The 24,276-nt window shown below is 33.8% G+C and overlaps 1 protein-coding gene across 5 annotated transcripts in view; it reads left to right on the top strand.

The window, feature by feature from the left end:
* The window catches only part of LOC145254891 (uncharacterized), a 223,877-nt gene that overhangs the window by 74,413 nt on the left and 125,188 nt on the right, over positions 1-24,276 (top strand). Inside the window, exon 1 of one of the 5 annotated variants that reach the window (XM_080113806.1) lies at positions 123-6,850. The exons of the other annotated variants lie outside the window; for them this stretch is intronic. The gene's annotated coding sequence lies outside the window, so the exon portion shown is untranslated. Of the gene's footprint in view, positions 1-122; positions 6,851-24,276 lie in introns of those variants that run through there. 5 annotated transcript variants of the gene reach the window in all.

Below are 24,276 nucleotides of genomic sequence, written 5' to 3'. Positions count from 1 at the left end.
CTTGTATTCAAATTTCGGTACTTATTCATACCTACTAAAATAAATAGCTATTAAGGAACACGTCACCATGGAGGGAACTCTTAAAAACCTTCTGGGAGAAGAAAAACCCAAGGATATGAATATTGAAATGATATGAGAAAAATTACTGTCTTTTAAACGAAACCGGGCTACACATAAAAGAAAAGTAACAATGTACTCTAATAGCCTGGAGACCATGTATGACAATTCTACCCTGAATACTTCCCTGTGTAAAAAACAGTTAAAAGCCATTGATGATGAAGTGTCCAAAATCAATTATTGGAATGAGGTAATTAATACCTTTTCACAAAGGGTTGATTATAGTATTAAAGACGAAGAAGCCTGGAATAATGAATTAGATAGTCAAGCCGAATATAATGTTTCTATCTTAGTGAGTACAGACAAATACGAGGACTATTTAACCAGTAAAGATGACAAGACTCCTTCAACGAAGAAACTTTAAATGAGGGAAAACCTCCTCCTTTGAATTGCAGCACCTTTTCGGGAAATGAAAAGGACAAGTTTGCCTTTCACAATTTTTTAATTCAATTTAACAATGTGATTGATTCTAGAAGGAAATTGTCAGACTCAGCTAAACTGTCTTATTTGGTCGGTTACTTGAAGGATTATTCCTTAAAACAAATAAGACATTTGTCAATAACCGATATGAATTATAAAATTGCTTTAGATTTATTGAAAGAAGAGTTTTTAGATAAAGCATATATTATCGACAAAACATTAAAAAACATATTAAAAGCTAAACCTGGTGAGGAATATAGTCCAGAATATTTGAATGTTAAATATTATATATCAGAAATAAGGGCCTACTTATATGAGCTAAAACAATATGAAATTGATTTTTTGGAAAAGGGTTCTTCTGGAAATATTCTAATTAGTCACATTATTATGACTAAACTTCCCAAAGTAGTTGTTAAAGAATTAATTAATAAAGTTAATAATAATTATCCCAACTTAAAGCAAATATTTGATAACTATAGGGATATTTTAAAAACGCTAACTCGGACTTTAACTGTAAAAAATATTGCTAAGGATAAAAAAAATTTCAGTAGCTATGACTTTAAACGTAGTTTTAAAATAAACCCAAAAGATAAAGTACCAACGGTACAAAATTTCAACAAGCTATAAAAAAATCCGTGTGTAAGCTATGTTCCTTGGAAGGACACTACTTCGGAAAGTGTGAAACTTATCCTAATTATGAGGCTAAACTAGCAAGAATCTTAGAACTGTCCTTGTGCACCAGATGTGCTGGTTCAGGTCACAATGAATCAGAATGCTATGGAAAAAAGGGGTTCTTAAAGTTTCCGTGTCTCACATGTCCTACTCAAAAGGCTGTTCAAACAAACTTGTGTTATGCCTTGAAAAATACTGACACTTGTAATATGTTACCTACTATGACCCTAAATTTAAAATGTGGTCATAAGCAGAGACAAGTTAGGTGCTTAATAGATTGTGGCAGCCAAAGATCTTTTATAACAAAAGAAGCTGCTCTAGCATTATCCCCAAATTATAATGAGTTGTTCTCATCAGAGCATGAAATACATAGTTATTTAGGACGGCAAGTTAAGAAATTTAAACAAATGTCTACTGGTGTAAAATTAAAGAATAGAATGTTTTTTGTTCCGCTATTGGTAGACGAAAGCATGAATATAAATTACACGATGCACGGAATGAAAGATGTAATTAATAAATTAAAATTACAGGGTGTAAATCTACTTGATGAGTCCTTTTACTTAAATAAAGAACGCGACACTATTGAAATAGATATGCTCATGGGGATAGACATAATTCAATATTTTTCCTTTTCCATAAAAAAGATAGGGGGTGGTTATAACTTTATCATAGATGATAGGGTAGCTCCTATTGGAAACATTTTCAATTTTATCAGTTCAGCCGAGAGAAATGACTTGCTTAACACTCAATTAAAACCAATAAAAAAAATAATAAAACAGTAATTAACCTAATAATGGATCCCCTTAAATCGTATTTCAATCCCTTAGAGAATATTTTATCCGACAGTGAAGTAGACAACGGCTTAGAAAATCTCTTTAGTCTTGAATCTATGGGAATAAGGCCCAATGATCAAGAATCTATTTCCTTTGACAACAAGCAAATAAGTAAATTTAGGGAAGGAATAAAACAGATCGATGGGCATTATTATATAGAATTGCCCTGGTATCCTGATAGGATTGAAAAAGTTCCATCAAACCATTTCATAGCTCTCAAGGTGTTAGACCGAACAATGAACTTTTTTAAATAAAAGAGGATTAACTAAAAAATATGATGCAATCTTCAGCAAACAACTAGAAGATGGAATCATCAAACAAATAGAAGTTAATCCTTCAAATTACTATGAATATTTAAGAAATAGAAAATTATGGTTGGAAGGACCAAGTTGGCTTACCAACGAATTTAAAAATTGGCCTAAATACCCTTTAATGAGTATTTCACCTGACCATAAGGGAACAGTAAATGTTAATTGTAATCAAATAATTAAAACAAAAACTGACATTTTGGACATTGAAAAATATTCTGATTACAATAAATTATTGAGAATAGCAAGTTTATTGTTCAAACCGTTTTGTAAGAAAAAAAATGGTGTTAATCCATTGAAGAAAGCAAAAATGTACTGGATAAGGTTAATACAGAATGAGCATTTCTTCAAGGAGATTGACTTTTTGAAATCACAGGACAAAAGTAATAAAAATGTCCCCACTTTGGTTTCAAATTTCATAGACTCTGATGGAATTTTGAGATCTCAAGGGAGGATAAGCAAATGCCTATATTTCAACTATGAAGTATATAACCCTGTGTTATTGCCTAAAAGGAATAAATTTACGTCCTTATTCGTTAACTATTGCCATGCTAAGGTGCAACACATGGGAATAGGTACCACATTAAATTATTTGCGAGAGCAAGGTGTGTGGATTCCCCAAGGTTTGACTGTTGTAAAGGCAGAAATAAATAATTGTTCAACCTGCAAAAAGTATAATGCTTTGGCTTATAAATATTCTAAAGTTGTGGATATGCCTAGGCATCATGTCAATTTAGTGAAACCTTTCAATCATGTGGGAATCGACTACACAGGTCATTTGTGGGTAAAGAATGAAGTGGGTGGAAGTACAGTAAAAATGTTTGTTTTAATATTTACTTGCCTTAACATAAGGGCAGTCCATTTTGAACTGTTACCCGATATGTCCACCCGAAATTTCAGAGATTTTGCAACATGTATTCTGTACCTCAATTTTTATACAGTGATAACGCTAAAACCTTTAAAAAGGCAAGTTGTATTCTTGAAAGTTCTCTACAGTCAAAGATGTTTCAGGAAGAACTAGAGAAATTAGATATCCGACATATCAAAATCCCTTTATATTCTGCGTGGGTTGGTTCGGCTTGGGAGAGATTGAAAAGAGTTCTTAAGGGTTGTCTATTCAAGGTCATAGGAAGATCTAGACTTAGCTATTTTGAACTTTTAACAACATTGTCAAATATTAAGTTGGCTATAAATTCTAGACCTTTAACTTATAGATTAAGCTCTCCTAATCTTGAAATTATAACTCCTAATTCCTTTTTGAGAATATATGGGAATTCCTTTTTAGTTCTAAAATCTGAAGAGGAAGAGGTTTGGCAGGAAGAACCTGACTCAAACTCATTAAATAAAACTTTAAATTTTCAAGAGGAAATAATATTAAAATTTTAATTATTATGGTATGAAAGCTATTTGCTAAGTTTAAGAGAACATGGCAGGAATATTTACCAAAATAAATGGGAAAATAGAATAAAAGTAGGGGATGTCGTATTGATCAAATCCACAAGTAAATCGAGACCCTTCTGGATGCTGGGCAAGGTTTTAGAAAATGTAATAGGGTTTGACAATAAAATACGAGCTGTTAAACTGAAGCAAGGTAATGGGGCAATAGAGTATCACTCCATTTCTATCCTATACCCTATGGAAATATCATGTCTCCAAGGTAATACTCGAATGGAAGAACCTATCAGTAAGCCTTTCCAAAATGATTGTAGTGAAAGACTTAATGATAAAACACTGCAATTAGGCAATAGTAATAGTAATGAAGAGGTGTCCAATCAACTCAGGACTAGACCCAAACGCAAAGCCTCTGCCAAATTCTATCAAATGATGAAGGATAATATTGATTATCTGTAATAATTAAACAGATTCAACTTTCTTATTTAAAAAAAATAAATTAATAAAAAATTAAAAAATTATATATATATATATTCCCAGTTTAAAATAAAATTTCAGCTTAAAAAATTTTTTAAAATAAATAAAAAATCTAATACATATATATTCATTCCCAGTTTAAAATATTTTTCAGTCAAAAAAAGCAAAAAAATAAAAATAAATTAATAAAAAAAAAGTACCAAAAAAATTGTTCTTGGCATTGAATGACCTAAAAAGATTGATACCAAAAAAAAAAAAATCAACCATCCAACAATTTAAAAAAAAAAAATGAAAAACAAAGATATAGAAAAATAAAACGGCAAAATATTTTTTTATAAATTCTTTATATATATTTCAGAGACATCTCTCCTTCTGTTCTTATTGCAATAAACGTATTGCAATCTTCTTGGAGGGAGTGTGTTAGAATTATTTGTACTCAAACTTTGTAAGGTAATTTGCATAAAGCCACTTATGCAAATTACCCACTATTACTTGGAGTTGCTTGCAACAATAAAAAAGAAAAAAAAAAGATTATCAGCGAGCACTTCTCAGAAATTACTCTCTTTTTCTGCAACAAACAGAAACTCCTCCAGAACAACTGTTTTGGAAACTTTAACCTTTACTTGTAAATATACGTTATTTTAAAATACAAGAATTTTATTGTTATTCTTTCTCAAAATTAACCAAGTTGTTCGGATAACAAGGAACCTAGAAAAGAGAGGCGCGTTAGAAATAAAAAAAAATTTCTAACATTATGGCCGTCAGTGAATTATCGTGCATAGTACAGGTCTTTATATCTCGAAAACTAATTGCCTCTGCAAATTTTAAATGAGATTTTCTTATTCAGCATAGTCGAAAATTGTGGAGGTGGACCTAATGTAAAAAAAATACCCTCCCCCAAAAAAGATATTGTGAAATTTAAATTTAAGCGCGGTACTAAAAATAAAATTAGACAGAAAAATACACCTTTGGGTTTGTACTGTCACAAAGACTTGAAAAAGTTGTCAACAAAAACAAATATATAACAAGTAAATATTTTCAAAGGCAAGATAAGTTACTTTTCTACCTAATTGGATAATTTTTTAGTGTTTTTATTGGGTTTGTACTACTGTACATATAGATTTGAAAAAGTTGTCAAAAAATAAATGCATAACAAATATTATCAAAGGCAAGATATGTTACTTTATTACCAAAATGGATAATTTTTTTGTTTTTTTAATGTAAAATGTTTATTTATAAATATTTAATTAGATATTTGTTTCTTTTTGGTTTATTTTGTAAATTTTCAAATTATTACATAAATCACCAGGTAATTTCCAGGTATATTTTTTCCCAAATGTTTTCCTTGTAATGTATTTAAAATTGAAAGACAACAAAAGATTTATTTTGATTTTAAACAAAGCCAAATTGTATCAGTTCGTCGTTAGTATACAACATGCTACTTGAAAGTTTTCATAAACAGTTGAAAATAGTAAAATGAGAAAACGATGTAAAAACAAAATATTAACAACGCCCCCCCCCCATTGTTATGAACGAATTTCTAAATAATAATGTTACTATTTAGAAAACCATTCATTTTTAACATGTAGAGGGCATTGGGCTTTGTTAACTATTATATGCCTTCTTTCTATGAATGTTCAAATGTTATTTTAATTATTTAAATTTGGTGGGTTATTAAATTGACTTGCTTTGCTGTAAAAAAACAAAAAACAAGTAAACGAGGTGTAAATAATAACAACAAGCGGGAGCTGTGGAAATTCCATAGGAGACTCATTCATATGTAATATATTGATGTTGGTATTCCTGGCATAAATAAAGATGCTCTGATATTATTGTAGCTCTTGTTAAAACTGCAAAAGTATTTATCGAAGTTAGCAATGTAAAAAATTGGGTATCCATAATTAAACAATAGTCACTTGGATGTAATCCTGACACACAAAATAAATAACACACATGCTATCATATACATATATAGTATTGTTAAAAGTCATAAAAACCATTCTCTTTTCCTAAGTACAGGTGACAATATGAAAAATATAGCAATTACATGTGATTTTATGATTTTGCTGCTCGGCCATAGAATTAGTGGTAAAAATAGATATCCCAAACTTTAATAGTTTTTTTCCAGATTACTTAGTTACAAGTTATGTCACTAATTTTGGTGAATGCTGCTTTATTTTTTACACAAAAAAATGTTGGTATTTTTCAAATTTGGTGCGTGTGATATCGTGAGTCTTTAGGTATAAAAAAATAGTACCATTTTAAAGAAAAAAGGTCACTTATCAATATGGTGAGGTTAAAAAAGGGTTTTAAGTTGTTTTTCACAAAAAAATCCAACTTGAAAACTTCAGTGAAAGAAATAAGAAAGAAATTCAATTGAAAAAATTCCGAAAATCACTGTTTTGTAGAGAAATATCTCCTCTTTAATAATTTGTTGGTGTCATATTACTACGCTCATAAATCAAGAAGCGCCGCCGCTAATAAAAGTGACTTTACCTACACATTGAAATTTACAACTTAATGCCAAGTGACTGAAGTATGAAGTACCATCATAAAAAACCAACTGTCATGAACCAGCCACACCACCTAATGAAAACATAAACAAACAACTTGTTTCACTATAGTTTTTAGGTGAGTTTGTTTTTGTTTATTTAAGTTATAGAATAGAAAGTTATTGTCTAAAATAATATTTTAATGGGACAAGTGTCTCAATAAAAGGAATGAAAATTTATAATTTAACAAATAATATCAGTTGTTTATTTTCTATATCTTCTTTCAAACTTTCATATGTTCTTTGCTTTATCTTCTTTCGGTTGGATAAAGTTCAGCATCGTTAAATTATCTTTTAAAAATCAAGCTGGGTACATTTTTAAATCAAAAAACCATTTTTAGTTGCATGTGACTGTGGCAGACATTTTTTTTCATTTTAAAAAATGTGCCTCATTTTTTTTCCTTACTTATTTAATTCTCTAATGTTCTGCTGGGCGTTTTTGATATATCTAACATTTTGTTAAATTATTTTTTTTATTAGACTGTACGATTACATTACTTTAAAAAAAATTAACAAAATATCGCTAAGTTTTAAGTTACGTGCAACAAGTCATGTGTAAATAAAAAAATTAATTTCACGTAAAAATGTGCAATTTTTTTGTTTATGTTCTATTGGGCGTTTTTGATAAATGTGAAGATTTTGTTAAATTATTTTTTAGTTACACTGTACATTACTTAAAAAAATAAGAACTGAAAATATAATTAAGTTATGTGCACATGGCATATAAATGAAAAAAATAATTTCACTGTAAAAATCTTCTTTTTTTTTTTTTTGTTTATTTAATAATTCCTGAGACGGTACTTCTACAGTTTATTGCCTAAAATGGAGACACCATTTTTTTCGCGCACATGTCATTAAAATCCGAAGGAGACATCAGTATTTTAAACTATGACTGAAGTTTAAATTCGCTAAATTTCTGTGGCAAAAAGTTTTGTTATTAGAAACAAGGCAAACATTTTTTTTTTTAGTTCCTCACCCAAAAATTAGTAAAGTTACAAAGTTTTAAACTTCTACCTCCAATCGTTATATTTTTACAACAATTTAAGTAACGTATACTTTGACTCATTTTTTTCATTCCTTTTTGCCCTTTTTACCAAATTGCCTGTTCGACTGCTTTCACATGGTCCACAATTGAGTCGTTTTATCAGTTTATAATTTAAAGAAAAAAATTATCTTGATCTCTAATGTGTTATGAATCATAATAAGAAGATTCAATACATTAGCTATTGAAATGAAATGGATATGAACAGTCAAAATTGCATTTCCATGTTATATTTGCACTTTTTTCCCATTGGTAGTGGGATTTTGCCTCGTGTTTTGGTTGGTTTCATCTAATAATTATTGCTTTCATTAGTATTAATTTTCATTTACCACTAGATGACATTACATTTATGAGGATTTTTCACTTGTTAGTAGCTTACATTTTTAGTTATATACTATGAAATTTGGCTTCTGGACCATGATAGCAAATTTTCAACTTTCCGACAAACTTTGAACGATCGTAACTTGATGGCTAATTGAGCTACCAAAATAAATTTGGTACTTTTGTTTATGGTTTACAAAAATCTATATGACCACAATTTTTTTTAAATATAATGAAAATAAAATTTTGGTTTGGGATACCTATTTGAACTACTGTTTTCATCTTGAGCATTATTTTCACGTTTCAGTCGATGTAACCTCTGTCTTTCTTCAGATGTATTTTGTTGAACTCAGAAATCTGCAGAGAATTTTAATTGGAAACCTTTATTTAATCAATTGGGGTAAGATACTCTTCACAAGAATCTATGGCATAGTGGATAACGTACTTAGTAGAATTCAATTGTAAGTTACACTTTTCTGAATGTTGAAGTTTTAATCTTCAGTGCAGGCGACACTCAAAATACAAATGTGAATTACTTGGGACTTCTACTCAGTCGTGGCTCACGAAACAAGAGAATGCAATCCCTGAAAACTAAATAAAGGAGTCCATTTGAAATTTTGTGCAAATTGCCGGGTTCAACAGAAAGATTCCTGAGTTTGACAAGATACATATGTAGTTTAATATGCATTGATGATATAAAAAGACTAAAGTCAAGAGGGTGGAGGAGGTGAGTTCTTGGAACCGAATTGAACATGTCAGAATTTAGAATGTCGTATGGACGTTAACAAGAATCTTTTTTTTTTTAATTACATCTGAAGAAGGTCAGAGGTCACATTGATTGAAATGTGTGAAAATAACACTTAAGATGAGAACAGTAGCTCGAAAAATTCAAATAATACTAATCTTTTTGTTACAGCCAGCTTTAGAATTTGAAAAAGTTAATGAAACATTGAAAAAAAATTTATCCACTATTTGACACAATTGGTTGTTAAGTTGAAAATTAAAAAGAAAATCATATCAGAGCCACATGAACCTGTATTGTATATATTCTCTTTGTCCAAATAACCCAGTTAGGGCCCTTAAAGGTTGATATGCTGTAAACTCATCAACTAACATACCATTAAATGATCTACAAGTATAACCCTATATGTCCTCTAGGCCGCATCCGTCAGATCCTGGTTCATAGGACCATATTTGTGATATACTCCTGGCTGTGTTTGTCGATCCTGGGTCACAGAACCATAGATGCAACCCAGCAGGGCTACACTCTTAACTTTCAAATGGTGAACCCTTCAAGGGTGACCAGACTTTCACTGGTCACTGGAAAATACCGCTCTGCTGTTCAGGGCACGCGATACGTGCATAACCCTAAGTTTGTGTGGCAACACTGTCTACTTCGGCCGTCGCTTTGACTTTATGCTGGATCTGGTCTGTCTTTTCCATCGTTTGGCACCATATCTGAAATAAACTGTATCTTCATTTAGGCCAGCAATTGAGAAGTAAAGAAAAACTCGGGGTCATTTTCTTATAAACAAAACAAAATAATTATGCGGGGTACACTTGTATAAAGTGAAGTTCTTTGGGTTCTTAACGGCTTCATAATGCAGGTTGTACAACTTAGGTTTGTTTAGACAATTTCCCAGCTAGGAACAAGAGCTTTTCAAGTTAGCTTTTCTGGGGGTTTGGCCCTCGCCCCACCGGGTGGGAGGCCAAGCCAATATGCAATCCTCGATGCTAGCCAGCAAAAGAGTCCTATTTTTAAAAACACAATCGTTTTTATTAAATTTGCTTCTTCCCCCTCTATCATTTGAAGATTACTTTTCCCTTCTGTATCCCATTATTCTTTTTCTTTCTCTTTCATAACGATATCTCTCTTTAATTCTCTTTTTCCTTATTTTCTTTCTTTCTCTTCAACTCAAATTACTTTTCCCTCAAAGAAACTGCATTATCTTCCAAGGTTCAATTTCCATCACTCACTTCGTGGTCTATAACAGGTGACTTTATGACAATATTTCCTAGATAATAGAGCAGACCCTTTGAATCTAAGTTATTGTACTTGTCTCCCTTCATTAGTTATTTCAAATTCATTTTTACTAAATCTGACTAGAAAAACAATCCCTTTCCCCAGCTCTCTTGCTCCAAAGAATCCCATTATCAGATTTATATTTTCCTTTCATTGAAACAAATATTATTTTTCTGGTGAACAGAATTTCATGGACATCTGTCTTTCCTTGACCAAGTGTCAACATACCTCATCCTCTCTCATCCTCATCTACCTGAACGGGGTCCCTGGCATTGCCTGGGATCCCGTTACACAAGGACTAATGTGGCATTAAACAAAAAAGTCTAACTACAACACATTTATTTTCCTAAATGTTTGAACTACCATTTTAGTTCTCATTAAAAAAAAAAATTAGGAGGAATTTTATTTTTTTTCACAAAAGGACTTTTGAATCACCTGATATAAACAGGCATTTTGCTATTTTCCTTTCTATCCCCCCCCCCCAAAAAAAAAAATCAGGGTTTTTTTTTTCACCTCCTACCCAGAAGACTTGATGTACACTTCTGAACTTGTAAAGTATTCTGGCATTTTTGTTTTTTACAAACAATAAGAATAATGTCCTTATACAATTTTACAAAGAAAAACAAGAAATGTTATTTACAAAAACAAAGGTATGATATGAAAAGAAACTGGAATCTTAGTGAGATATCAATCATACCAGTTATTATAGGTGCCACAGGGATTATGAAGAAGAACTTGAAGTCCTACCTAACTAATATTCCTGGTGAACCAAATGCAAGAGAAATTCAGACAATTGCACTTAAGGGAACAGAGAGGATACTAAAAAGAGTTTTCGATTGGTTTCAATAAAATGCAGGGGAATGTTGGCAGTTTGTTTGGTTGCCCCATTACAATCTTCAATGAAAGAAAATGTAAAAAAGAAGAAAAATCAATAGAGTATAATTATAATAACACATTTTTCATTCTGATTGTTTTTTTTCTGTTTCTTTTTTTTTTGTGCGTTTTGTCTGTCTCTCTCCTCCTTCACACAAATTATCAGCTTGTCTCTTATTGTTACTTTTCCCCCATGTGTATTGTGGACTAATCTTTAATAAAAATAAATCGCATTATGAAAACGTTAAAATTCTCGATTTGCCTGAAGAAACTAAGATTTCAAATAATAAATATTCATCCAAAGTCCTTCTTGTCACCTCCCGACATTCTGCCTGTCTCAGCTATCCAAAAAGAAAGACTGCCCTTCATTCTTTTTCGGAGCAGTCATTGTCCTCATATGCAAATTAATGCCATATGTATATTAATAAGTCGTCTATAGACGAAAGTTCTTTTCTTTTTTCTTCCTTGATTCTGTCACACAACAGGATAGACAGAGGCATTGTTGCTTGTGTAAATCACATTTTGCATTGCTTTTGCCACATTACTCCAGCACAATCACCAACTGAGTCAACTTTATTCCTAACCAATTAAACAGTCTCCAAATATTAAACTTACCCTCAGTCTTCTCTTCATTTATTCACAAGCAAACTTTGTTAATTGAGGTGCTGTCACAAATATGGAAAACCTCTATATGGATAAAAAAAAAAAAAATTGAAATTTACAGCAATTTTCAAAATCGGTTTACATTCCTACAAAGTAACAAAATGGCACATTGCTCTGCTCCCCAATCTCAATCAAACACCTAGAGAACACAATCTGTGCATCAGGAGTGAGTACATATGGTTACATCTCGTGCCCACAGTTAACACATGAAAAAAGAACTTGGGCTTAAGTACATTTTCAAATGTATGGATTGCTGAGGCATCTTACCTTCATCGTTTCTCAGCCCTTTCAAAACAGATCACTCAAATTTCCCAAATTAATTTCCACCTTTGTTTACTTTAAAGGCCCATGAAACATCCCATTCATGACCCCCCTCACTCATGAAATATTGGCCTTCCACTACCTGTACCCCTCACATGAAAAGATCATCCTCTCTGAACACAGATATACAACAGACAGCTTGAAAACAATGCACGATATAAAGTAAACTTAAATTAGAAACAAAACTAATTCTATCCCACCATTATTGCTCATTCATCCCTATTTATTTTTCTATAAAAATGTTTTTTACCAAATAAACCAACTCTTATAAACACACTTAGTTTATTTACAGTAAAGTAAAAAAAAAAATCTATATTTCAAGTTTCATCCCTGACGCGCACATTAACGTTGGGGAAAAAAGACATTTCACCAATTAATTGTATGAATGAAATTTTATAGCAAACTTTTGTGAAGTGATAGCAAGCCTGCAAAGTTGTCTCTCTTCCTTTACCTCAAGTGGGTTGTTGGACATGTGTACATGCCCTCTTCCCATCTCTTTTTCTCTTCGTCACTCTCCTTTCTCTCTTTCTCCACATCCTTTCTCTCCTTATCACTCCCCCTCTCTTTCTTATCATTCTCCTCATTTCTCTCCTTATCACCCCACATTTCTCTTTTTTAGTGAATCGCACACTTTTTTAAGAAACAATAACAAAAAGAACAAAAATGCATATTAAAACAGGGAAAAAATGTTCAGAATAAGCTGACTCTTTGTGCAAAGTTTAAAAAGACAAGAAAAGCCCCTCACTTACTGTTGCATCTTTTTTCTTTTCTCTTAGTTTTTTTTTTTTCCATTGTTTAGTTTCTTTTTTCTGTTGCTTCTGTTTGTGAGAGATTGTAGCTTGTTCCTTTTTCTTTCTTTTTTTTTTGTCTATTTTTTTACATTCTTTTTTATAACATTTTTCCACATCTTTTTTTCTATGCAAGTTTGCATGATTTTTCCTTCCTGTCTATTTTTCTCTCCAGTTGTATGGGTTGACATTGGTCAGACAATGACACATTTGGAATCATTTTTTAGTTTCTTTTTTTCTCTCACTTGGTTTTACTGGGTCAAATCTTAGATCACAAGCACCAATTCTGACACCACATGGTACCCCACTCAACAATTCATCACCTCCAACGCTGTTTCTGTAGTTATTTTTTAATTCATTGTCTCTTCCTATGACCATGTCACTGTTTTTCACGCATTGGCAGCTGTTGGTGGGGTGCACACAGGTTTACAAGTATATATAAAAAATGAAACAACTCCAAAGAAAAACACTGACTCATTCTGTATATATTTGTTACACTTTGGGTGTGTGCATGTGTGTCACACCACCATGGAAAACTGCTCACATCTATGCTCTGTCAAGATTGTGTTTGTCAATTCATTTCTCCATATGCTTTGAACCACAATCTGTGTTCAAATGTGTGCAATTCTAAATTGGCCTCCAAGTTGCCAACTGCCTTCGACTGGACTCCTAACCATTGTCAACTGGCTGTCATAAAATGTTTTGAGTTCCAATCTCTGGTCCCCCCCCTCGCCAATCTTTCACGATAAACACTCGTCTAGCTGAAACCATTGTCCAAAATTTTCCCCACTCTTAAGCTGCGCCTAAATCAAAACGTAGATTTCATGAACAAAGCTTCTTTCTTGGACGTGCATGCCTGTGGAACTCTCTTCCGTTTGCCTGTTTCCCACCTAACTACAACCTGGATGTCATCAAGTCCAGCATAAACAAATTCCTAATGAACCGCCCCCTTAAGACAATTTATCAAATCTCCAATACTAACGATTACTACGATACTATCCTATTGATTGCTGTACATGCAATAACCCTTATCCCTGAGTACCTTCCGGGCCTTGATAAGTGGTGACTACCATGTAAAAAAAAACAAAAAAAACACTAAACTCCACAAAACACTCCCACCATTATAAAACTAAATATATTTCTATTGCTCAGTCCTTTATATTTTAATTACAACAGCATCTTTTCTCCACGTTAAAAAACGACCATGGTGTCTAACTCTGTCCCGTGGGGAGGCATTGTAAATAGGTACAACAGCACCTAAAAAACAACACCCACACACGTCAACTCTAAAAGATATTGACCGATCCCCAGTTCATTCCTTTGTTCTAAAATAACTGCCTCACCTTGTATAACAATACCACTTCAGCCTTCCTAACCAGTGTTTAATGATAAACCCATTTCCCCTTCTATTGTGTGGTTAAAAGTAAAGAACCTTACCTCATGCGGCTCGTGTTAGGAAAGAAAAAAAAGAGAAAATAAAAATGGCCGCCCCCTGATATTTATGGACTGATGATCACGTGATGTGACGAGAGGGGGGGGTATGCAAATGAGATGTGGTTGGGTCTCTCTATAAAAGAGCCGTCTTCTTTATTTTGGGCGTCAGTGTGGAAAGTGCAGAGAGAAGAGAACAGTTGGATTTGAGTTTGAAACTTTTGATCTGAGGTTGAGTTTAAATTTAACGTCAAGCTATTTCGGCACAGTGACAAAAATGGGTGACTGAGTAAGATTGAGCAGCGATATCCTGAGGCCATTTACTGGAGAAGGTGACGTGGTTGTGTGGCTTAACAAGCTGAAGTTGGTGGCAAGGCTGCAGAAGATCGAGGATGTAGCCACGTTAATACCAATGTATTTGGAAGGAAGTGCTCTAGCGGTCTATCTAGAAATGAGAGAGACGGATCAGGCCATTGCTGAGAGCATTGAAAACCGGTTAAAGACCGCATTTTCCGAGAGCGCGTTTGAGGCTTACAACAAGCTCAAAAGAGTCACCTGGACTGGGGAGTCTGTGGACGTGTACGTGGCAGAGATAAGGCGACTAGCAGGATTGGCTGGATATGGGGGATGCAGCCTCGAGAAGACTGTAAAGCTGGCGCTTGTAACTGGTTTCTCTGATCGCATCTCCATGGAACTGCAATGACTTACTGATATCGAAACCATGGAGGTGGTGGAGATTCTAAGGCATGCTAGAGTTTTGGCGAAACAGTCCAGTGAGCTGGGGTTGGTCGCGGCCGCTGTGGCAAGCAGAAAGGAGCAACCAGTGATGAAGCAAGGCCGTGGATTTACCGGTAAATGCTTTCGATGTCAAGGACCACATCTGATGAGAAACTGTAGGGAGCCACGGCCAGACATTATCTGTTTTCGATGTGGCCAAGTAGGGCACATTAGCAGGAATTGCCCTTCGCTTCCGGGAAATGAGTAAAGGGGTGCTATTGCGCCAGTAGTCACCCCTTTTATACTGAACAGGCGTATGAGAGTTTGTTGCCACAGTTAGTGATCACAATCAATGGAATGAGGGCTAGAGCTCTTGTTGATACTGGATGTACAACAACACTTATTACTACGAGCGTCGCCAACTCTTGGAATGGAACCAGCAATGTTAGAGCAGTGGATGGCAGAGAAGTGGAATGCTGTGGAGAGGCTGATGCAGAGATTGTAGTAAGGAATATGCCATTGCGACTAAGAGTGATCGTGCTGGATAGACTGGTTGCAGGAATTGATGTGGTGCTGGGCCTGGATGCGATAGACCGACTGGGAGGAGCTACTATTGCTAAAGGCCAGGTGAAGTTTGGCAATCAGAATGCACCGGGAATAACAGGAAGTGTAATCAGGGGTGATACCAACCAACCGTCGAAACCCCGACCATGTCTGATTGAGGATGATGACTTTTGAGCCTGCTTTGATGGCGAAAAATGGATGGTAGAATGGCGATGGACTGCGGAGCCACCTGTATTGATGAATCGGGTCAGCTGCTACAAAAGCACACTGAAAGGAGCTGCGGAGCCGCAGTTTGAAAAAGAAGTTGAAAGATGGATAGATGAAGGAATATTAATGCCGTGGTCAGGGAAAGTTGAAGGAATTTTGCCACTTATGGCTGTAGTCCAACCTATTAAGAAGAAAGTTAGGCCAGTGTTGGATTTCCGTGAGCTGAACAAGTTTGTCGCTTGTCACACAAAGGATGGAATCGACGTGTGTGAAGAAGTCGTAAGGAAATGGAGGAGGATGAAGCAGGCAACTAAAATTGTGGACCTGAAGTCAGCCTACCTCCAACTTCATGTGGTTGAGAAATTGTGGAAATATCAATTGGTAGGGTACAAAGGTCAAGTTTATTGTCTGACCAGATTAGGATTTGGTCTGAACTCTGCACCAAAAATAATGACGGCAGTTCTTAAGACAGTGTTGGCCAAAGACGATGCAGTGAAGACAGCCACCTGCTCTTACATCGACGATGTACTAGTGGACAAAACAGGTGACTGTGGAAAGGGTGAGAGAGCATATCAAAGCATATGGACTGACGACAAAACCGCCTAAGTCACTGAAAAACGGAATGGCTTTGGGATTTCAACTACAGAACAATAAGGCAGGAAAATTGATGTTTGGACGAGGAAATGAGATCCCTGAAGCCAAGGTTGACCTAGCCAAGAGAGAGCTTTTCTCTATATGTGGAAAGCTGGTTGGCCACTACCCAATAGCTGGATGGCTGCGAATTGTGTGCAGTTTTATTCAAAGGCAGACTGGGACAGACAGTTGGGAAGATGCAGTTGATCAAGAAGTGCTTTGCATGATACAAGAAGTCATTGCAGAAGTGAAAAAAATGGACCCTGTAAGAGGAGAATGGCATGTAAAGGAGGGCCATGAAGGGGTGATATGGACTGATGCTAGCAGTGTAGCATTAGGGGTATTATTGGAAATAGAAGTGGCTGTTGAAGATGCTGCTTGGCTACGCAAAAAGGATGATAGCGCCCGTATCAATGTTGCGGAACTCGCTGTGATGAAAGGCATCAATCTGGCTCTAAAATAGGGCTACAGATAGTGAATGTTAAAATAGACTCTGCAAGAGTGGTGTCGTGGATTAAATCGGAGCTGTCTGGTGATAAGCGGATCAAAACAAAAGGAGCAGTGGAGATACTTATCAAGCGTAGACTTGGAGCGCTGGGAGACTTGGTTTGAGAATTCGAACTAAAGGTAACTATTACCTTAGTTCCGTCACAAAAAATAAAGCAGATGGGCTGACAAGAGTCAAGAAAGCCTGGCTACACAAGGAAAGAGACGGGGCTCCCGCATGTTGTGCAGTAGAGAATTTAAAAGACCTGCATAACCTGCATCATTTTGGAAAGGAACAGACCCTTTACCTGGCAAGAAAAGTAAACCCGCACGTCACAGTGCAAGGCGTCCAAAAGGTGGTCGAACAATGTAGGGAATGCCAATCAATCGACCCTGCACCGGCTAGACATGAAAAAGGGGAACTGCATGTTGAAGAGAATTGGCGGAGATTGGCCATTGACATCACACATTATCAACATGAACTGCATGTAACTATGATTGATTGTGGGCCTGGGAGAGTAGCGATATGGCGGAAAATCAAGAATGAAACAGCAGAAGAGGTAAAGAGAGTTGTCGAGGAGGTTTTTATGGAAAGGGGGCCAGTAGAAGAAGTGTTGGTGGATAATGGTACGTCTTTCCGCTCGGAAGTTTTTAGATACTTATGTGCGAAGTGGAATGTGGGGCTATATTTTAGAGCTGCATACCGTCCAAGTGGAAATGGAATTATAGAGAGGCACCATCACACTATAAAAGCTGTGGCACCAAGAAGCCAGATTTCGCCCCAAGAAGCAGTTTTTTGGTACAATATGATGCCGAAGGCTGGTCAAGACGAAAATTCAGTGCCTCACCGGTCTATTTTTTCTTATGAATGGCGACATCCATTGGCTGTAACACAGAGAGAGGAACAGGCCTGCGTGGACACCGCAGTTGGTGAAGAGGTGTGGGTGAAACCACCAAATTCTCGTTGCACGACTCGCTGGGGAAAAGATACAGTGACTGAAGTACTCTCCAAAAACAAGGTAGCGATTGACGAAATGCCTCGTCACATTTTAGATATACGGAGAGTTTCCTTGCCATCAGAGGAAGGGGAGGTTGATGCTGATGTTGAAGTGTCTGAAGAAGAGCCTCTTCGACGATCGCACCGTGAACGAAGATGCCCAGCGTGGATGGCAGACTATGATACTAATTATTGATCTTAGAGATCAAAGGAGTGTGTGGTTAAAAGTAAAGAACCTTACCTCATGCATCATGCTGCTCGTGTTAGGAAAGAAAAAAGAGAAAATAAAAATGGCCGCCCCCTGGTATTTATGGACTGATGATCACGTGATGTGACAAGAGGGTGGAGGGGGTATGCAAATGAGATGTGGTTGGGTCTCTATCTATAAAAGAGCCGTCTTCTTTATTTTGGGCGTCAGTGTGGAAAGTGCAGAGAGAAGAGAACAGTTGGATTTGAGTTTGAGACTTTTGATCTGAGGTTGAGTTCAAATTTAACGTCATATTGTTATATTGGGAGGGAGAGGGGCAGCATCGATAGTATAACAGTTGGCTTATTAAAGTACATACATCAATTATCATTGTGCAACAAATGTGAATTTGTCGATGTCACTTAACTTGCAATTTCTGGATTAATTTTAAAAATATTTATGTGGTTACAAATATAAGAAAATCATTTTTCCAAATATGTTATTTGTATTTGCTTTTATCCAGTGCATTATTAAAAAAATAATTCACTGGATAAAAAACATATATAAATTACATATTTGGAAAGTGTGGGTTAAAATCGTATTTACTTGAAATGGCCGAAAATGCAAAATATAAATTCTTTGTTTCTGATTTTTGAGATGAAGATTGATAATTTGTATTATTTGGATTACTGCTGTCATCTTGAGTGCTATTCTCACAACATTTATACCGATGTAACCTCTGACCTTGTTCAGGTGTATCTTACTGAACTCTGGAATCTTTTTGTCAAACTTGGAAATCTCTCTGCAAGGGCCCATAATGTAATGGATAAAGTATTAAGTAAAATTTAGTTTTTAAATAAGTATCTCTTCTGGGAATCGAAGGTTCAATCCTCAGTGCGGGGCAATACTAAGAATACAATCATGAATTACTTAAGATTTCTACCTCATCATGATTTATTAAACAACTACCTCCATAGATTAAATAAAGGACACCGTCCAAATTTCTGTACGGCTCCTGAGTTCAACAGAAATATTCCAGAGTTCAACAAAATATGTCTGAAAAAGGTTGGAGTTACATCTGCCAAAATGTTGTGAGAATAACACTCAAGATAAGAACAGGAGTTCGAATAACTCAAATAATACCAAAAAAAATTTTTTTTTTTTTTTTTTTTCAAAGCTCAATTTTATATGTTACTTTATTATTCAAAATAAAAGCAGCCAATTTTTATAATTATTCATGAATTTGTACAACAAATTAGATGAAACTGTCAACAACAACAAAGAAATCATATTTTTTCTTCTCTGACTAGTTGAAGCGGAAACACAACCAATATTGGCAAAAGTTTGTATCAAAATTATAAGCAAAAAAAGAGCAATTCTCAAAATTATTTTGATATGTGAAATTTTAATGACTTGGCATCAGGCTTGATTATGAATTTCTGTTTTGAAAAAAAATGAACAAAAAAAATGTAGACAAAAATATTAGCATTCACCCAATGCAACTCACAAGTGGATTTTTCATTACATTTTCTTTTCTACACTATGTTAATGCTAAAAGATTTTAAAAACCTTAAATCAGCAATACATATGAAAAATTTAAATTGCTTAAAATATCTCAATAATGGCATACATAGAAAGAGCTTGATCTAAGAAAGAATTTTAAAAACAAATTTTTTTTAATCTGACTAAGGAAGTTATGACTTTTTGTGCCTCACACGTTTGGATATTTTTCCCTCTTTAAGACCAGATGCGTTTTGTCACATTTTTACACTACTTTTTCAGTAAAAATGTTATATCTTTGTTAAAGATTAAGCAATTTTTTTTCTGCAAGAAATTCGAATATGGTACTGAAAATCTCCAGAAATTTGTGGTTCCTAAGTAATCTGCAGTAAATATACATACATATGCTGTATAGCATAAAAACTCCATGTATCCATTTAAAACAAAAAGTTAAAGAACTCAAGAAACTGACATCTAATACTAGGATCGTTTAAAAATGAATAAATTGCAAAATTAGTTTGTTATATAACCTGACAGTCTACAGGTTCATCAGTACCAAGAGGGGTAGTTCCATGCCTGGGTTCTAAACCAGGTATTTCTGTGTCCCAGTATGGGTAGTTATGGTTAATTGAGTTAGTACTTAAAAGTATATACTTAAAATTTACACTCTACCACAAAAAAATAAAATAAAATTGAAAGATATGGTTCCCTTTTCTAGTTATAAGTGGAAAAGGGGCAGGGGAAGTACAAAGCATGGGGTGAAAACATTAGATTAGTATCTATTAATTAGATTTAATAGAGGAATAAAATATTGTTAAAATGTTAATGAACAGAAATATAAGTAAGATAAAGGATTAAATTATGATTCAAAATGATATTAGAATTTTAGAATTTAGTTTTCATGCAAAACAAATTACACCATTGCATACTTTATCTCACATAAGGGAAAGAGGCAACTACCTTAACATAAATATAATTTAAAGTATAGATATAAACTATAATAGATATAAACTATAATAGATATAAACTATAACTAATCTATTCAATATAGATGTAAACTATAAATAATAAATATCTATTAATTTATTTTTATTTCGGACTATTATTCTCATCTTTATGAGTTGTTGTTTTTGATCTTTTATTGGTTTTGTTTATTCACAACGTTTCGGCCAACTATTCCTCTGGCCTTCGTCAGGTGGTAACTGCGACGGATAGGAACTTCGAATCTCCTAACTGCATTCTCAGCCATCACTGCTATCCGTAGTTGTTGTCGTCTCACCACATTTTGGCCAATTAACCTCTGGCACGCTTTGGGTGGGATTGAAACCGCTATCTTCAGACAATGTTCATCTGGAACTGTAGAGATTCAATGTCTCTATCAACTGCGCCACGGGCCCCGAAGGGCGATCAAGGTTGGATTCTTTGATCTTATAAATCCATGTTTATTTATCTGATCTTCCATAGTCGGGTCTGTACCGATTGGTATATATATATATATATATATATATATATATATATATATATATATATATATATATATATATATATATATATATATATTATTCCTTAATTGGAATTCAAATTAATATATAATGCTCATCTCAAAAATGAATTCCAATTAAGGAATAATATATATATAAATATAAATATAAAATATACAATTTTTTAAATAATAATTGTTGCTTTTAAAGTAGCAATTCTTCCAACAAGCCTTCATCAGATGATGACTCTGATTTATGGCATGGTTTTGGGGTTGAAGCATCACTACCATTAGCCCAGAGTATCCCAGCAGTATCTCACGATACCGCCAGACTTTGTTGGATTGTTGTCAATCTATGGGATTGCCATATCCATGCTGATGCAGACAGGGCCTTGTCTTGTATTTTCTTTGTGTATTTTTTCTTGTCTGATGGAGAAAGATCAAGGATGTGGAGGTTAAGTTCACAATAAAACCTTGACACCTGACTTTAATAGGAAATACAATGGTTTTCTAGCCATTTCTGATACATTCTTCTTGTAGATCTTCATACCTTTCCAACATATACTGATGTGCCCAGTCAAAATTTTCCTCAAAAGGAACTGTTAATTCAACAAGAAAAACTTTTTTCAAATCAATGGACCATAATTTACATTTTGCATGATTAATGTTATCAACTTTGTTACATTTAAAAAAATTTGTTGCAACTTTCTTTTTTAATGTTTTGATTTAATAAAACAATATCGTCAGAGCGAACGTCGTAAATTATGAGATGAAAAAGTGACAGAATCGAGAGTTGTCTCCCTTTGCACAATGACAAATTGTAAAACAGCACCGGTATATACAGGCCATAGGTATTCAATGTTTCTAATGTCTGAAATTAATAGTCATGTAAAGACTACATTTTGTATCATTGTTATCAACTTTGTTACATTTCAAAGGATTTGTTGTAGCTTTTTTTAAATATTTTCATTTAATAAAAAATATTGTCAGATCGAGCATCCTAAATTATGAAATGAAAAAAATGAACGAATCTCATAGTAAACGAGAGTTGTCTCCCTCTTTACAATCACAAATTGTAAAACAGTGCCTATATACCTTGCTGAAGATGTAGCATACAATACTACTGATTCTGTTCTTACAACAACTGTTTGACATTTGTTGACTTCTACCATGAGATTTCTTGTGGCCCAGTAGACCTACCCTTACCACATAAACTACACACATGGCCAGGTTGAAATGTGGTTGGGACATTTACACTGATTGCTTCTGCAAAGTATTTCAAGATGGAGTACTCAATGTTTTGCCGCAAATCTACTCCAGACATCATAGATACGTTTAAGCTAGACCGATTGCTGCAGTCATCCTCTCCTAATTCTTCAAGTTCATATTAAAGGTTTTCAGGTTGTTTGTTTTTTATTACATTTTTAAAACATAACTCAGGTTTGTGTCTCAAACATTTTCCAAGCAGCAGTTCCTAATATAACAGCTGCTTAGGGAGCATGTAATTCTATTTTTAGGAACTGGGATTATCACTCAAACCTAGATTTAGTGATAGGTAATTTTTTTTATATACTATCCAGCTTAAAAAAATATCAAGAAAATTTTAAGTGTTAACTTCTCTAAAAGGCAAAAATGGTCAGGAAATTGGAGATCATTATATGTAACATTTATTTGCGAAACTGATCACTATCTATATTAAATTCTAAATCATTTTTTGTTGTCTTTTTTTCACCAAGATTTTTAGGGTATTCACACATAATCGACTAAACTAAAGAAATAGAATCTTATTTAGATTTTTTTTAAATTGGCAGTTATAAATTATTTACTATAATTAAAGTTCAAAATTTGAGTATATTTGGAAAACCGTATTTTTTTTTATAAAAGAACCACAAACCACATTAATTAAAAAAAAAAAGTGTTATTTTTTCAAAATAAACCTGCAGACATAGTTTCACAAGACTACAGTTGATTTCAACATAAACAGCAGACAGCTGCTGGCTTATAGTTTATAACTAAGTGATCCAATCAAATTGTTTACTTTTGCTGAAACGGATCAATATTTTTTATGCATAGGGTAATTAAAAATTGTTATTACCAAAACAGAAATCCATATGGAATTATCATTTTAATACATCTATATATATATATAAAAGTGAAAATGTGTGTTTATATGTATGTGTGTTTGTATGTCTCGCAAAAACTTTCCATACGGGTCACGGATTTTCGCCAGATCAGTATCATTTTAAACTTCCAATCTTCGCCCAACAAATATCAAAAACTTGGCCAAAAACATTAATTTCTTCACCCTAAAATATTTTGTTGAGGAGAAAAGTACTATTCTAAATTTTTTGTTGAGGAGAAAAGTACTATTCTAAATTTTTTGTTAGGCAGATGTTTTGTTGAGGAGAAAAGTACTATTCTAAATTTTTTGTTTGGCAGATGTTTTGTTGAGGAGAAAAGTACTATTGTAAATTTTTTGTTTGGCAGATGTTTTGTTGAGGAGAAAAGTACTATTCTAAATTTTTTGTTTGGCAGATGTTTTGTTGAGGAGAAAAGTACTATTCTAAATTTTTTGTTAGGCAGATGTTTTGTTGAGGAGAAAAGTACTATTCTAAATTTTTTGTTAGGCAGATGTTTTGTTGAGGAGAAAAGTACTATTCTAAATTTTTTGTTTGGCAGATGTTTTGTTGAGGAGAAAAGTACTATTCTAAATTTTTTGTTTGGCAGATGTTTTGTTGAGGAGAAAAGTACTATTGTAAATTTTTTGTTTGGCAGATGTTTTGTTGAGGAGAAAAGTACTATTGTAAATTTTTTGTTTGGCAGATGTTTTGTTGAGGAGAAAAGTACTATTCTAAATTTTTTGTTTGGCAGATGTTTTGTTGAGGAGAAAAGTACTATTCTAAATTTTTTGTTTGGCAGATGTTTTGTTGAGGAGAAAAGTACTATTGTAAATTTTTTGTTTGGCAGATGTTTTGTTGAGGAGAAAAGTACTATTGTAAATTTTTTGTTTGGCAGATGTTTTGTTGAGGAGAAAAGTACTATTCTAAATTTTTTGTTTGGCAGATGTTTTGTTGAGGAGAAAAGTACTATTCTAAATTTTTTGTTAGGCAGATGTTTTGTTGAGGAGAAAAGTACTATTCTAAATTTTTTGTTAGGCAGATGTTTTGTTGAGGAGAAAAGTACTATTCTAAATTTTTTGTTTGGCAGATGTTTTGTTGAGGAGAAAAGTACTATTGTAAATTTTTTGTTTGGCAGATGTTTTGTTGAGGAGAA

Source organism: Euprymna scolopes, chromosome 30 (genome assembly GCF_053919585.1).
Source record: "Euprymna scolopes isolate OS-2025 chromosome 30, ASM5391958v1, whole genome shotgun sequence".
Lineage (NCBI taxonomy): Eukaryota > Metazoa > Mollusca > Cephalopoda > Sepiida > Sepiolidae > Euprymna > Euprymna scolopes.
Note: the sequence above shows the minus strand (reverse complement) of the source record. Positions and strands in the feature narration are given on the sequence as shown.